This window comes from Triticum urartu, chromosome 2A (genome assembly GCF_056163025.1).
Source record: "Triticum urartu cultivar PI428250 chromosome 2A, HENAU_Tu73, whole genome shotgun sequence".
Taxonomy (NCBI): domain Eukaryota; kingdom Viridiplantae; phylum Streptophyta; class Magnoliopsida; order Poales; family Poaceae; genus Triticum; species Triticum urartu.
The window spans coordinates 694,131,499-694,149,579 of record NC_141874.1 but is presented as its reverse complement, the minus strand read 5'-3'; the positions used below and the strand labels follow the sequence as shown (position 1 = coordinate 694,149,579).

General features: G+C 43.4%; 1 pseudogene; it reads right to left on the bottom strand.

The window, feature by feature from the left end:
* Window positions 1-4,947: 4,947 nt before the first annotated feature.
* LOC147986833 (zinc finger CCCH domain-containing protein 43-like) lies at window positions 4,948-5,920 on the bottom strand (annotated as a pseudogene).
* Window positions 5,921-18,081: the final 12,161 nt, after the last annotated feature.

The window sequence follows — 18,081 nt, the reverse complement described above, 5'->3', positions numbered from 1 at the left end:
CTTGACCATGCAAGGTGAGGTACTTGGGGATGCACACATCAAGGAGGAAAGCACCAGGAGCTGCAGGAGGATGTCACGATGCAGAGATAGGAGAAGTGAAGAAGCAGGAACTACCGGGAAGGAGACCACATCATCGTAGTGCTCTGCCGGAAGTTGGAAATGAGTCGGAGGTGACGATTCCTCGCACCCCCCATCAATTCCTTCAATGGGGATGTAGAAAGAGGCGCGACAACGCATGGCCATCGTTTTGGATCTCAGGAAGGTTTCTTGCCGTGTGAATGATGACGGTGCCAATAGTGGCATGAACTGCACGCTGACCGCACGAGAAGGGGAAAGCTTAGGGGAAAAATAGATGGAGTCAATGCCCTAATCAGTGGTAAAAAAAACAAAAATTGACATGCCAGTTGCAAAACCACCAAAGGGGGCGATTCGTATGGCATTGAAGATTTAGGTGTAAAAATTACAACAAATTGAGTTTAGGAGGATATGGGTACATTGAGATTGATTTGGGTGATACACACTCTTTTTTTTCGTTCTAACTTCACTATTTTAGGGGAGGTCCTATTTAACGACATTTCTTATTGCACGCGTGGATCGCTCAATAGCGAAGAGCTCCTATTCCTTCCCTTAAGCCTTGGATTGCCCATATAGCGCACAAACGGGCAGGACCATTACAACTTTCGCCCAACTAGGCGCCAGCCTGGCTCGCTAATGGTTCATAAATCTACCATAGGAGAAAAAATATGAATTTTGGTTATTAAAAGATTGGAAAATTCTGATTTCCAAAATATTTGTGGATTTTAAAAAGGTTCACAAATTTTTAAATAAATAATGAATTTAAAAATATTCATATTTTTAAAAATATTTTTTGAAAAACTAATCAAATTATGCAAAAAGGTTAATGAATTTGAAAAAATAATGAATTTACAAAATGCTCATGAATTTTTAAAAATGGTTATCAATTAGAAAAATGTTAACGAATTTTAAAAAATTAGCATTCCGAACATTTAAAAAAAATGTGACCTTAGGGCCTGTTCTGATCACCTCCAATTCTCTAAAACTTTCCTGATTCAGCTTCTGAACTTGGTTCTCACTTCACCTTTTTTTTTGAGGCAACCTCGCAAAGCTTTATTACGTCACAATGTTTACAGGGACGAAAGAAATACCCTCGCGTTGGCCTAACCAAACATGACGGCCAACACTCAAAGTTAAAGCGTGCTTTGCTAAGTTGTGAGCATCAAAGTTTGAGCTCCTAGACTGATAAATTACGTTACATGAAATGAAAGAAGAAACTTGCATCTCTATTTCCTTAATCACTGCGCCAAATGCCGCACTGCTCCTCCAGCCAATCTCGCTTGCCACCCCCTTGCAATCTGTAGCTGCATGTACCCTCGGTGTATGTAAATCTGTTGCAAGATCAAGGCCCTCTCACAACGCCAAAGCTTCTAAAGTTGCTGGATCTTTAACATGTTTGAACACAAGCGCCGATGCACCTAGAAAAGTTCCTTCCTGATCCCGACATATTGCCGCCACAGCTCCGAACCGGCTCCTGCTACCCACCGCAGCGTCAACATCTAGCTTCGCATAGCCTCCAGGAGGAGCAATCCAGATCGGGTGCACAATCCCACTCCGAGTTGCATGTACCCTAGGTACTATAAGCTGAATATCAGTTATGTAGGAGTTTATGAACCCATGTGTTGCCTGTGGTGATTTGAAAATGCCCTCGTACAAAGCTTTCCTCCTTGCACCCCATATAGCATACAGTGTAACTGAGAACCTGATGAGATCATCGGGTTTAAAGGCTCTCATCAGAGCAAATAACCATGTTTTTGGGCACTCTTGTTGTTGAGAGCTCAGTTGGTCCAGTATGTCCTCCGATGATAGTGCCCAGGTGCATCTCGACATGGGACAATTCAGCAGCGCATGTCTCCAAGAATCTGTCGTACCACACAAGCCACATGCTCTTGTCGTTGACATATTCCTCCTATGTAAAACGTCTCCCGACGGTATGGAGTTTCGAGCGAGGCGCCATAGGAAGACCCTTATTTTGCTTGGTACTGCGACCTTCCAGATTGCCTTCCATTCCTTGCTCTGTCCCTCACTGGAAGATGTTGTTTCTGCCTCATCCAACCATCCCTCTCTGTCATATTTTGTGCGAACTAACATGCGATATGCAGACCCGACCGAGAAATTGCCCCGTGGTTCTTCCCCCTAGGACCAGAAATCCTCAACTTGTCATGTGCACAAAGGTATCTGCATTATTGCTTCGGCATCAAACTCAGTAAACACCTCGCAGATCAACTCCTCCTTCCAGGAAGCCGTAGATGGCTCAATTAGTTCGGAAACCAAGCGTGGCGGGGCTGCCACCCGAGCTGCGATCGGTCTCTTGTAACTTGCTCGAGGGATCCAGTTATGATCCCATATTCCGGTTGAAACACCATCACCAATTCTTCTGACCATTCCTTGCGCCATCACATCCCTTCCATCTAAGATTGCTCTCCAAATCTGGGACGGGTGGGAACCCAACTCAGCTTCAAAAAGTGAAACCTCCGGGAAATAAACGGCTTTCAGAAGCCTCCGGGAAATAAACGGTTCTCACTTCACCTGGCGCTGGGAATTTGTTCGGCAGCAGAAGAGCTTCTCGAGCGCTCGCTAGTCGCTACAGCAGGGTTTCAGCCCAGCTGGTGGGCCTGCAGGCCTGCTCATCCCAGCTCAGGCCGGCTGGGAACAGCCCATTGCTGGGCAAAGTGCAGCCCATAGGTCTAGATAGAGATAGAGAAAGGATGGCTGGGCTGATTTCTATCCTTTTTTTAGAGGAGCAATTTCCTGCGATTTTGTGGCTGTACAGAGAGCTATCCAGACTTCCGGAGAGCTTTTTTTTAGTACTGTAGTGTTCAAAATATAGCACAAATGTATTTCTATACTTATCCTTTTTTGTAGAGGAGCAATTTCCTGAGATTTTGTGGCTGTACAGAGAGCGTACAAAGAGCTATCCAGAGAGCTATTTTTAGAGCTGTACTGTTCAAAGTACAACACAAAAGTATTTTTTAGAAGATCACAAATATTCCCAGTTAAGACAAGTTATAATAAAGATGAATGATTAGTTTTGTCATGTGTGATACAACAAAAGCTTCACGAACATACTGTGTCAATTTGCACACGAAGTTTGCAAATCAAAATGGTCACACATCTAAAGACATGAACATGATTTTTTTTTTACAGAAAGACTGTAAGGGAACCCCCTACAGTATAATTGGTGCAACAAACCCAAATTGCAAGTATCATGCCTTGAACCTGAGTGGGCGGGAAGGCATCAGCCCCTTCCCACCACTAGGCTATGCCTTAGACATGAACATGATTACTTCACCAACTAAGAGCAATGGCGGTAGCTAGTTCATGTCTAAACAAATCCATGTTAGGACCACTTTCCGCCGGTGTTGAAACATCCGATACATTTGGAGGAATAACATACTTCTTGTATCTCTCCGAAATAGTTGGAACATAATCCGGATCCCTCTCACACCAAAGAAAATGAAGATCCTCTTTGTCATGGAGACGGACGTAGTTGTGTAGTGTCATGGTAGCTGCAATAATCATTTTTTGTGTGCTAATCGAGTAGTTTGGAATCTTGAGCAAGATTTGCCATTTCATCTTCCAGACACACACCAAAGGTTCTCTCTATGGTATTGCGCTTGGAGGAGTGGATCCGGTTGAACTTCTCTACAGGAGTAGTTGGAGGTGCACCTCTCTGGAAGTCCGGAACATGATAGTGTTCCCCTTTGTACGGTGCTAGATAGCCATCCCGGTTAGGATAACTGGCATCTACAAGGTAATACTTTCCTACACAAAGTAACAACAAACATGATTGTGAGTTTGAGGATATGTTACATAAGTTGCAATAACAAGAAAGACTAACCCTTCGAAGGATATGGGAATGTGGCCTTGTCATTTTCAATTGCATGGAATAGCACACTTGTATCATCCATGGAACCAGGTTGTCCAATTGAAGCGTAGGTGAAATGCATATCAAAGTCACATATTGCCATCACATTTTGTGTTGTTGCACCGGTTCTTCCAATGTACCTTATTTTTGAAGGCCCTTTTGGAATAGAAGCCCCAATATGCGTCCCATCTATTGCACCAATGCAATCTTTGAGATGAGGGTAAGCCCTTTTTTCACGCTTAATCCTATCATGGACGATGTGAAAATTTGGGTCTCGAGGCCTAATGTAGTGAGATGACATCTTGACCACACATTGTAGAACCTCATGGAACTTACGGTGGACACTCTATCTGCTCCATGTTTTGAAACGGTTTTGGGTTCTCCTGTTTCATTCACCCCCCAAGGTCAACAAAAACATAGCAAGAGACTCATAAGTGGTAACAAAGCATGTTCCTTTCAGGCCATACTCCGCCACCAACTTGTCATGAAGATCAAAGAACATATTTGCATTCATTCTCAACATTGTGTACGTCTCTCCTGGTGTACCAATAGTCTCTCGCAACCATTCAAAACCACTCAACATAGATGTCTTAGGATCGGCCTTCATGACCCAACTTTTACAATACTTCCCAACTATAGATGACACACCCGAATAAAGCATGACCATATCATGTTGATATTGGAGAACCATAACTTTCTTTCTTTCATAATTAGTGTCATCATCACTTTCACTATCCGATGACATCTGCAAATAAACAACCGTCAACATATGAAACACAAGTTAGCACCAATTGGATCAAGAACATGAACATAAAAGATGGTTCCACAATGCATTCATAAATATCAAATAATAGGTTCAACAACATGGACATAAAAGATGGTTCGCAAAATGCATTCATATAAATAGCAAACAATAGGTTCAACAACATAAAAGATGGTTCAACATAAATGACAAAATGGTAGGAAGCACTAGGTTCAAGTTCAACATAAAAGATAACCGACCATCACACATCGATGGAATGGTAGGCATGTAAACTATAGTTCCCATACTTCAAGTCATACTTCCTACGCAACCAACTCTTTCGGGACTCAAGAGGAATGTAAAGAAACATTTCCCTTTGAGCCCTCTTCACAAACAACTCGCTAGCCATGAAGAACTCATCAGTACCAACTATTGCACCACAAGCAATGACTTCATCCATGACTGGGTTCACACAGTTTGCCTCGTCTTGCTGCATGAAAGACTGAAAATGATGAGTGAGAAGCCTCGGTAATGTCACCAATTCTTGTAACTTGCTCACACATCACTTGTGCGGTCTTTGGTTTCTTGTTCTTCTCTAGGAGATGATCCCAAGCCTCACTTTAGATGAAGTAGGTGTTGCCTGAGATGCTTGTTCTCTGGTATCATCCAAATCAAGATCTTAGATCTCATCAACATTGATGGCGGCTTTCACCGCCACATTAGAGGGGGGAGGTATACCAGAAGAGGGATTCCAATGGTCAATACCATCACTTGTGATATCTCCAAACATAACCCGCAAGTTTTGCTCATTAGCAAGTCCTTTCTTCTTGAACTTGCCACAACCTTTAATGTCCTCTAATAGAACAAAGAAAACACATTATTAGTAAATAAAATGGTATGGAGAAATTAAGATATGTGATACATCAGCGAGAGAACCCACAATTTTAGCCTTTCTCCACCACTCATCATCTTGTGACACGGTGTTGTTCACATAGTCCCATCCGACTTCGGTCTTCCGGAACTTGAGTTTCTTGAATAAGCTGGAATCACCTTTAAGCTTGTCCCATTTGTTTTTCAATTGCGTATATGTGTAGTCTAGCCCAATTCTCATCTTAAATTGCTTTCCACATTCATCAAACGCATTTTCTGTCAGCCGGCCTATTTCGGGCGTTCACTTGCTGTGCAAACAACTCAGAGATAATCCGAGTGTTTTCAACACTCCATTCAGCAGCCATTCAGCAGCTCACTTCACATATAAAGAAGTACACATATAACAAAATGCACATTCAGCAGCCATTCAGTAGGAATAAAAATTGCACATTCAGCAGCAACCTACTACACACATGGCTGAATTGTTGCACACATATAGCACTATAGAGCCACCAATTTTTTTGCACACATATACGTTGCTTTCACACATATATCACATTCAGCAGCCATTTAGTAGGAATAAAAATTGCACATTCATCAGCAACCTAGTGCACACATACATTGCTTTCACACATATAGCACTATACAGCCAACAAAACATTTACACATTCAACAGCCATAGCACCCAATTTGCATCAACATTACGACTATGCTATGTTGGAAATATGCCCTAGAGGCAATAATAAAAGCTTTATTATTATATTTCCTTGTTCATGATAATTGTCTTTATTCATGCTATAATTGTATTATCCGGAAATCGTAATACATGTGTGAATAACAGACACCAACATGTCCCTAGTAAGCCTCTAGTTGACTAGCTCGTTGATCAATAGATAGTCATGGTTTCCTGACTATGGACATTGGATGTCATTGATAACGAGATCACATCATTAGGAGAATGATGTGATGGACGAGACCCAATCCTAAACATAGCACAAGATCGTATAGTTCGTTTGCTAGAGTTTTCCAATGTCAAAGTATCTTTTCCTTAGACCATGAGATCGTGTAACTCCCGGATACCGTAGGAGTGCTTTGGGTATACCAAACGTCACAACGTAACTGGGTGACTATAAAGGTAGACTACGGGTATCTCCGTAAGTGTCTGTTGGGTTGACATGGATCAAGACTGGGATTTGTCACTCCGTATGACGGAGAGGTATCACTGGGCCCACTCGGTAATGCATCATCATAATGAGCTCAAAGTGACCAAGTGTCTGGTCACGGGATCATGCATTACGGTACGAGTAAAGTGACTTGCCGGTAACGATATTGAACGAGGTATTGGGATACCGACGATCGAATCTCGGGCAAGTAACATATCGATTGACAAAGGGAATTGCATACGGGGTTGATTGAATCCTCGACATCGTGGTTCATCCGATGAGATCATCGTGGAGCATGTGGGAGCCAACATGGGTATCCAGATCCCGATGTTGGTTATTGACCGGAGAGTCGTCTCGGTCATGTCTGCTTGTCTCCCGAACCCGTAGGGTCTACACACTTAAGGTTCGGTGACGCTAGGGTTGTGAAGATATGTATTTGCAGTAACCCGAATGTTGTTCGGAGTTCCGGATGAGATCCCGGACGTCACGAGGAGTTCCGGAATGGTCCGGAGGTAAAGAATTATATATAGGAAGTGCTGTTTCGGCCATCGGGACAAGTTTCGGGGTCGCCGGTATTGTACCGGGACCACCGGAAGGGTCCCGGGGGTCCACCGGGTGGGGCCACCTATCCCGGGGGGCCCCATGGGCTGAAGTGGGAGGGAACCCAGCCCATAGTGGGCTGGGGCGCCACCCCCCCAAGGGCCCATGCGCCTAGGGTTTTGGGGGAAACCCTAAAGGGGGCGCCCCCTTGCTTGGGGGGCAAGCCCCCCACCCTTGGCCGCCCCCCCCCCTAGTAGATCCATCTACTAGGGCCGGCGCCCCCCCTGGCACCCCTATATATAGTTGAGGAGAGAGAGGACTTCATAGACCAGCCCCTGGCGCCTCCCTCTCTCCCGTTACGTCTCTCTCTCGTAGTATAGGCGAAGCCCTGCTACTGTGATGCCCTGCATCCACCACCACGCCGTCGTGCTGCTGGATCTTCATCAACCTCTCCTCCCCCCTTGCTGGATCAAGAAGGAGGAGACGTCTCCCGTCCCGTACGTGTGTTGAACGCGGAGGTGCCGTCCTTTGAACGCTTCGGCGCTTGGTCATCGGTGATTTGAATCACGTCGTGTTCGACTACATCATCACCGTTCTTTGAACGCTTCCGCACGCGATCTACAAAGGTATGTAGATGCATCTGATGACTCGTTGCTAGATGAACTCCTAGATGGATCTTGGTGAAACGAGTAGGAAAATTTTTGTTTTCTGCAACGTTCCCCAACAGTGGCATCATGAGCTAGGTCTATGTGTAGTTCTTCTTGCGCGAGTAGAACACAATTTGTTGTGGGCGTAGATTTGTCAACTTTCTTGCCGCTACTAGTCTTTTCTTGCTTCAGCGGTATTGTGGGATGAAGCGGCCCGGACCAACCTTACACGTACGCTTACGTGAGACCGGTTCCACCAACTAACATGCACTAGTTGCATAAGGTGGCTGGCGGGTGTCTGTCTCTCCCACTTTAGTTGGAGCGGATTCGATGAACAGGGTCCTTATGAAGGGTAAATAGAAGTTGACAAATCACGTTGTGGCTTTAACGTAGGTAAGAAGACGTTCTTGCTAGAACCCTAATTCAGCCACGTAAAACTTGCAACAACAATTAGAGGACGTCTAACTTGTTTTTGCAGCAAGTGGTTTGTGATATGATATGGCCAAAGTTGTGATGAATGATGAATGATCTATATGTGATGTATGAGATGTTCATGCTACTGTAATAGGAATCACGACTTGCATGTCGATGAGTATGACAACCGGCAGGAGCCATAGGAGTTGTCTTTATTCTTTTATATGACCTGCGTGTCATTGAGAAACGCCATGTAAATTACTTTACTTTATTGCTAAACGCGTTAGCCATAGTAGTAGAAGTAATAGTTGGCGAGCAACTTCATGGAGACACGATGATGGAGATCATGATGATGGAGATCATGATGATGGAGATCATGGTGTCAAGCCGGTGACAAGATGATCATGGAGCCCCAAGATGGAGATCAAAGGAGCTATGTGATATTGGCCATATCATGTCACGTTCATTATTTGATTGCATGTGATGTTTATCATGTTTTGCATCTTGTTTACTTAGAACGATGGTAGTAAATAAGATGATCCCTCATACTAATTTCAAGAAGTGTTCCCCCTAACTGTGCACCGTTGCGACAGTTCGCTATTTCAAAACATCACGTGATGATCGGGTGTTTTATTCAGACGTTCACATACAACGGGTGTAAGACAGATTTACACATGCAAACACTTAGGTTGACTTGACGAGCCTAGCATGTACAGACATGGCCTCGGAACACAGAAGACCGAAAGGTCGAGCATGAGTCGTATAGAAGATACGATCAACATGAAGATGTTCACCGATGTTGACTAGTCCGTCTCACGTGATGATCGGACACGGCCTAGTCAACTCGGATCATGTAATACTTAGACTAGAGGGATGTCTAATCTAAGTGGGAGTTCATTAATTATTTGATTAGATGAACTTAATTATCATGAACTTAGTCTAAAATATTTTACAATATGTCTTGTAGATCAAATGGCCCACGTAGTCCTCAACTTCAACGCGTTCCTAGAGAAAACCAAGCTGAAAGACGATGACAGCAACTATACGGACTGGGTCCGGAACCTGAGGATCATCCTCATAGCTGCCAAGAAAGATTATGTCCTACAAGCACCGCTAGGTGAAGCTCCCGTCCCACAGAACCAAGACGTTATGAACGCTTGGCAGACACGTGTTGACGACTACTCCCTCGTTCAGTGCGGCATGCTTTACAGCTTAGAGCCGGGGCTCCAAAAACGTTTTGAGAGACATGGAGCATATGAGATGTTCGAAGAGCTGAAAATGGTTTTTCAAGCTCATGCCCGGATCGAGAGATATGAAGTCTCCGATAAGTTCTTCAACTGTAAGATGGAGGAAAATAGTTCTGTCAGTGAGCACATACTCACTATGTCTGGGTTACATAACCGCTTGTCTCAGCTGGGAGTTAATCTCCCGGATGATGCGGTCATTGACAGAATCCTCCAGTCGCTTCCACCAAGCTACAAGATCTTTGTGATGAACTTCAACATGCAGGGGATGCAAAAGACCATTCCTGAGTTGTTCTCAATGCTGAAATCAGCGGAGGTAGAAGTCAAGAAGGAACATCAAGTGTTGATGGTCAATAAAACCACTAAGTTCAAGAAAGGCAAGGGTAAAAGGAACTCCAAGAAGGACGGCAAGGAAGTTGCCGCGCCCGGCAAGCAAGCTGCCGGGAAGAAACCAAAGAATGGACCCAAGCCCGAGACTGAGTGCTTTTATTGCAAGGGAAGCGGTCACTGGAAGCGGAACTGCCCTAAGTACTTAGCAGACAATAAGGCCGGCAAAACAAAAGGTATATGTGATATACATGTAATTGATGTGTACCTTACTAGTGTCCGTAGTAGCTCCTGGGTATTTGATACCGGTGCAGTTGCTCACATTTGTAACTCAAAGCAGGGGCTGCGGAATAAGCGGAAACTGGCAAAGGACGAGGTGACGATGCGCGTCGGGAATGGTTGCAAGGTCAATGTGATCGCCGTCGGCACGCTACCTCTATATCTACCTTCGGGATTAGTTTTAAACCTTAATAATTGTTATTTAGTGCCAGCTTTGAGCATGAACATTTTATCGGGATCTCGTTTAATTCGAGATGGCTACTCATTTAAATCCGAGAATAATGGTTGTTCTATTTATATGAGAGATATGTTTTATGGTCATGCTCCTATGGTGAATGGTTTATTCTTAATGAATCTCGAGCGTAATGCTACACATGTTCATAGTGTGAGTACCAAAAGATGTAAGGTTGATAATGATAGTCCCACATATTTGTGGCACTGCCGCCTTGGTCACATAGGTGTCAAACGCATGAAGAAGCTCCATGCAGATGGACTTTTAGAGTCTCTTGATTATGAATCATTTGACACGTGCGAACCATGCCTCATGGGTAAGATGACCAAGACTCCGTTCTCAGGAACAATGGAGCGAGCAACCAACTTATTGGAAATCGTACATACTGATGTGTGCGGTCCAATGAGTGTTGAGGCTCGCGGTGGCTATCGTTATGTTCTCACCCTCACCGATGATTTGAGTAGATATGGGTATGTCTACTTAATGAAACACAAGTCTGAAACCTTTGAAAAGTTCAAGGAATTTCAGAGTGAGGTTGAGAATCAACGTGACAGGAAAATCAAGTTTCTACGATCAGATCGTGGAGGAGAATACTTGAGTCACGAATTTGGCACACACTTAAGAAAATGTGGAATAATTTCACAACTCACGCCGCCTGGAACACCACAGCGTAATGGTGTGTCCGAACGTCGTAATCGCACTTTATTAGATATGGTGCGATCTATGATGTCTCTTACCGATTTACCGCTATCTTTTTGGGGCTATGCTTTAGAGACTGCCGCATTCACTTTAAATAGGGCTCCGTCGAAATCCGTTGAGACGACACCGTATGAATTATGGTTTGGGAAGAAACCTAAGCTGTCGTTTCTAAAAGTTTGGGGATGCGATGCTTATGTCAAGAAACTTCAACCTGAAAAGCTCGAACCCAAGTCGGAAAAATGCGTCTTCATAGGATACCCAAAAGAAACTATTGGGTATACCTTCTACCTCAGATCCGAAGGCAAGATCTTTGTTGCAAAGAATGGATCCTTTCTAGATAAAGAGTTTCTCTCGAAAGAAGTAAGTGGGAGGAAAGTAGAGCTTGATGAAGTACTACCTCTTGAACCGGCAAATGGCGCAACTCAAGAAAATGTTCCTGAGGTGCCTGCACCGACTAGAGAGGAAGTTAATGATAATGATCAAGATACTTCTGATCAAGCTCCTACTGAAATTCGAAGGTCCACAAGGACACGTTCCGCACCAGAGTGGTACGGCAACCCTGTCTTGGAAATCATGTTGTTAGACAACGGTGAACCTTCGAACTATGAAGAAGCGATGGCGGGCCCGGATTCCGACAAATGGCTGGAGGCCATGAAATCCGAGATAGGATCCATGTATGAAAACGAAGTATGGACTTTGACTGACTTGCCCGTTGAACGGTGAGCCATAGAAAATAAATGGATCTTTAAGAGGAAGACTGACGCGGATGGTAATGTGACCATCTATAAAGCTAGGCTTGTCGCTAAGGGTTATCGACAAGTTCAAGGGGTTGACTACGATGAGACTTTCTCACCGGTAGCGAAGCTGAAGTCCGTCCGAATCATGTTAGCAATTGCCGCATTTTATGATTATGAAATTTGGCAAATGGACGTCAAAACGGCATTCCTTAATGGTTTCCTTAAGGAAGAATTGTATATGATGCAGCCGGAAGGTTTTGTCGATCCTAAGAATGCTGACAAGGTGTGCAAGCTCCAACGCTCGATTTATGGGCTGGTGCAAGCATCTCGGAGTTGGAACATTCGCTTTGATGAGATGATCAAAGCGTTTGGGTTTACGCAGACTTATGGAGAAGCCTGCGTTTACAAGAAAGTGAGTGGGAGCTCTGTAGCATTTGTCATATTATATGTAGATGACATACTATTGATGGGAAATGATATAGAACTCTTGGACAGCATCAAGGCCTACTTGAATAAGAGTTTTTCAATGAAGGACCTTGGAGAAGCTGCTTACATATTAGGCATCAAAATCTATAGAGATAGATCGAGACGCCTCATAGGTCTTTCACAAAGCACATACCTTGATAAGATATTGAAGAAGTTCAATATGGATCAATCTAAGAAGGGGTTCTTGCCTGTGTTACAAGGTATGAAATTGAGTTCAGCTCAATGTCCGACCACGGCAGAAGATATAGAAGAGATGAGCGTCATCCCCTATGCATCAGCCATAGATTCTATTATGTATGCCATGCTGTGTACCAGACCTGATGTAAACCTTGCCGTAAGTTTGGTAGGAAGGTACCAAAGTAATCCCGGCAAGGAACACTGGACAGCGGTCAAGAATATCCTGAAGTACCTGAAAAGGACTAAGGAAATGTTTCTCGTTTATGGAGGTGACGAAGAGCTCGTCGTAAAGGGTTACGTCGACGCTAGCTTCGACACAGATCTGGATGACTCTAAGTCACAAACCGGATACGTGTATATTTTGAATGGTGGGGCAGTAAGCTGGTGCAGTTGCAAGCAGAGCGTCGTGGCGGGATCTACATGTGAAGCGGAGTACATGGCAGCCTCGGAGGCAGCACATGAAGCAATATGGGTGAAGGAGTTCATCACCGACCTAGGACTCATACCCAATGCGTCGGGGCCGATCAAGCTCTTCTGTGACAACACTGGAGCTATTGCTCTTGCCAAGGAGCCCAGGTTTCACAAGAAGACAAGGCACATCAAGCGTCGCTTCAACTCCATTCGTGAAAATGTTCAAGATGGAGACATAGAGATTTGTAAAGTACATACGGACCTGAATGTAGCGGATCCGTTGACTAAACCTCTCCCTAGAGCAAAACATGATCAACACCAGAATTCCATGGGTGTTCGATTCATCACAATGTAACTAGATTATTGACTCTAGTGCAAGTGGGAGACTGTTGGAAATATGCCCTAGAGGCAATAATAAAAGCTTTATTATTATATTTCCTTGTTCATGATAATTGTCTTTATTCATGCTATAATTGTATTATTCGGAAATCGTAATACATGTGTGAATAACAGACACCAACATGTCCCTAGTAAGCCTCTAGTTGACTAGCTCGTTGATCAATAGATAGTCATGGTTTCCTGACTATGGACATTGGATGTCATTGATAACGAGATCACATCATTAGGAGAATGATGTGATGGACGAGACCCAATCCTAAACATAGCACAAGATCGTATAGTTCGTTTGCTAGAGTTTTCCAATGTCAAAGTATCTTTTCCTTAGACCATGAGATCGTGTAACTCCCGGATACCGTAGGAGTGCTTTGGGTATACCAAACGTCACAACGTAACTGGGTGACTATAAAGGTAGACTACGGGTATCTCCGTAAGTGTCTGTTGGGTTGACATGGATCAAGACTGGGATTTGTCACTCCGTATGACGGAGAGGTATCACTGGGCCCACTCGGTAATGCATCATCATAATGAGCTCAAAGTGACCAAGTGTCTGGTCACGGGATCATGCATTACGGTACGAGTAAAGTGACTTGCCGGTAACGAGATTGAACGAGGTATTGGGATACCGACGATCGAATCTCGGGCAAGTAACATATCGATTGACAAAGGGAATTGCATACGGGGTTGATTGAATCCTCGACATCGTGGTTCATCCGATGAGATCATCGTGGAGCATGTGGGAGCCAACATGGGTATCCAGATCCCGATGTTGGTTATTGACCGGAGAGTTGTCTCGGTCATGTCTGCTTGTCTCCCGAACCCGTAGGGTCTACACACTTAAGGTTCGGTGACGCTAGGGTTGTGAAGATATGTATTTGCAGTAACCCGAATGTTGTTCGGAGTCCCGGATGAGATCCCGGACGTCACGAGGAGTTCCGGAATGGTCCGGAGGTAAAGAATTATATATAGGAAGTGCTGTTTCGGCCATCGGGACAAGTTTCGGGGTCGCCGGTATTGTACCGGGACCACCGGAAGGGTCCCGGGGGTCCACCGGGTGGGGCCACCTATCCCGGGGGGCCCCATGGACTGAAGTGGGAGGGAACCCAGCCCATAGTGGGCTGGGGCGCCACCCCCCCAAGGGCCCATGCGCCTAGGGTTTTGGGGGAAACCCTAAAGGGGGCGCCCCCTTGCTTGGGGGGCAAGCCCCCCACCCTTGGCCGCCGCCCCCCCCCTAGTAGATCCATCTACTAGGGTCGGCGCCCCCCCTGGCACCCCTATATATAGTTGAGGAGAGGGAGGACTTCATAGACCAGCCCCTGGCGCCTCCCTCTCTCCCGTTACGTCTCTCTCTCGTAGTATAGGCGAAGCCCTGCTACTGTGACGCCCTGCATCCACCACCACGCCGTCGTGCTGCTGGATCTTCATCAACCTCTCCTCCCCCCTTGCTGGATCAAGAAGGAGGAGACGTCTCCCGTCCCGTATGTGTGTTGAACGCGGAGGTGCCGTCCGTTCGGTGCTTGGTCATCGGTGATTTGAATCACGTCGTGTTCGACTACATCATCACCGTTCTTTGAACGCTTCCGCACGCGATCTACAAAGGTATGTAGATGCATCTGATGACTCGTTGCTAGATGAACTCCTAGATGGATCTTGGTGAAACGAGTAGGAAAATTTTTGTTTTCTGCAACGTTCCCCAACATGCTATACTACTATGCAGAACATAGGGAAGAAGGCAAGGGAGCTCACGTTGAGGTTTGGGTGAGGGGGCTCGGTCGCCAGGATGCTGCTCCTGCTCGGGACGGCGTCTTGGCCGTCAATGGCGTGGGGGTGCGCTGCTCCTTCCCATGGGGTCGCTGCTCCTCCCTTACGGCAGGAACGGCGGCGGCAAGTACGGGAATCGAAGGGACAAGGCCTGGGAAGGCCGGATCAAAGAGGGAGAGATATGTGCGTTGTGGGATGGGTATACCTGTTCGAGCGAGGAAGAGAAGGCCGAAACATTTTTCTTTGTGGTGGCATTCTCCTCGTAAATAAGTGGAACTTCTGTTTTGGGAAAAGCTCGCTCCACCAAATTGCACTACATCCTAGTAACGCTTCGTGAATTTAGCTTCTCTCCGCAAAACCGTTCGGGTTGGATTCACTCTAAGAATTTCGGGAGCTTGAAGCTAGATAGATTCAGAACGGGCCCTTAATGAATTAAAAAAACTGAAGGAAAGAGGGAAAGAATTGTGTCATCCCATATAGCATGCGGTAATTCTTTCCCTCTTTCCATCGTTTTTTTAATACAACATATGGGACAACACAATATAGCTTGTTAATGGGAAAGAGGGAAAGAATTGTGTCGTCCCATATGATGTTAAAAAAATATTAACGAATTTTAGAAAAATAGCATGGCAAAATCGATGGAAAGAGAAAATGAAACCGATGGAAAGACTGAAAGAGGGAGTATAATAAGCAACTTTCAACATGCTATTTTTAACGCATGGCTTAGCTAGAACCCTTCCATATTGTGATAAATTATCAAAATTCATGGAAAAAAAATCAAATTTACAGACATATTTAAGGTCATTTTTTTTAAATTTAAATTCTTGGATGTTTTTGAAATTCGAGAACATGTTTTCAAATACATGCTTATTCATTCATATTCATTAACACTATCGGTATTCCTGGATATTTTTTAATTTCACGAAAATTTCTTCAAATTCATGAACAATTTTCCAAATGTGTGAAGTTGTTTCAATTCATGAATATTTAGGAAAAACAGGATTTGAATTTGAGAATATTTTTAGAATCCAGGACAAATATCTTTTTTTGGGTATTTCTTAAATTCTTGTATGCTCTAAAATTTTGGGATTTTTTGAAAATCTATATCAATTTTAAATTTAAACAGTCGCGGGTTTTGGTGCAAAATCAGGCTCCAAACTGGTAAGCTTCCCGAAATTAATAAAGTCGTCCAATGTGCCGACCCACCATGGCCGTGAGGTGCGCTATTGCTCGTTGTTAAGCACGTTACACGTTGAATAGGAGCTCCCCTATTTGGCGCCCTTTGTGCCAAACTGTTGACCTCTTGTGCATGTGGTAGCTCTACTAGGTTGGCCCAATTTTTTTTACATTTTGTTTTGTTAGTTTTTATTCCCGCTAAAAAATAATACCTCCGTCCCATAATATAAGGTGTTATTACATCCAATATGTGGGGATATTCATGTAATAGCATCTTATAGTGTGGGGCAGAGGGAGTAATTTTTTATCAGTTTTTTCAGTAAACATGAGTATTTATTTATTAAAAACTGTGACTACTTTTTGAAAATTTTGAAAATGTTTTTTTTACAAAAACGTGAAAATTTTATAAAAAATCAAACATTTTATGGAAACTGTTAATATGGACATATTTTTAAAACGCCTCCATTTCCTAAATTTATGGATGCTTTTAAAACTGTGTTGAAAAAAGTGAAAATTTTCGGAAATCATGAATTTTTTTAATCATGAACACCTTTAAAATTTCAAACAATCTTTGAACAATTTTTATAATGTTCTTTTTTAAGAAATAAAAAACTGGAAAACAAAACAATAGAAAAGGAGAAAAAAATTTGGTAAAGAAAACAACAAGAAACAATTTGCAGGAAAAGAGCAGAACAGAAGGTTCCCAAAGCCGGATTCTTGTAAGCTATAGTGCACCTAATCGGGCCTGCCTATTTACTTCGCTCGTTCCCTCCCGTCTGTGCGAAACAACAACAATTGGACTCAATGTGCGTTATTTAGGTGTTGCCTTGTTTTAGATAAAATTCTAAAACCTATGGAGTTTCTCAAAGAAAGAATACCCTATGGAAAATGAGTAACACCTTCTTAGTATCGCCCTATCCACTCGTCCAATGTCCTTTACAACATAGCCTTCAAAGTTATTGCTAATAGCCTCAAGGTAGTTCTACCTAATATTATTTCTGAGGAGCAGTGAACCTTTGTGTTTGAGCATTTGATCACGGACAATATTATATTGACCATTGAGTAATTTACATTTCGCGAAGAGAAATAGGACCCAACATCCGGTTTTTTATTCGGGAACGAGAGATTACTTTTTTCTGAGGGAGGAGTAGTACGGGAGAGCTAATAGACTGGCCCATGGTAGTGATCATGTGCATTATTGCAACAAGTTGTCCCACACAAGTGTAGAATAGGAGCTCCGTAAGCAAATGTGATGCTCATGCATCACATGCCTTGCACAATAGGGTGGCAAGGGTAGGGAAACCTTTTCTCAATTTTTCGTAGAAGTTTTTTGAGCGGTTTCCCTTATTTTATTTTATTTTATTTTAGTTTTCTATTTGATCTTTCGACATTTTATTTTTTTTGGATTACCTTTTTCAGTTTTACTTTATCTATTTTTCAATTTCTCTTTTTTCTTTCTTAAGAAGTAAATTTTCAATAATATAAACACTTTATTTTCAGTTTCTTTTTTCTTTTTAAAGAAGTAGTTTTCAATAATATAAACACTTTCTTTTCAATTTCTTTTTTTCAAGACGTAAATTTTCAATAAATAATCACTTTTTTCCTAATACATGACATTATTTTCCTATAATATTTCTTAAAAAATGGAGGACACACAAATAGGAAATAGATGATGGCTCAGAGTTACATCAGAGAGGATGAGTTGAACAACCCTCGTAGCTTACGCAACTTCTTCATGTTTGCTTTACCAATTGCAGAGAAGTAATAATACGGTAAAAATAATATTTGGCATGATTAAGAATCTGCGTCAAGTCAAAAATAACTACCCCAATGTAGC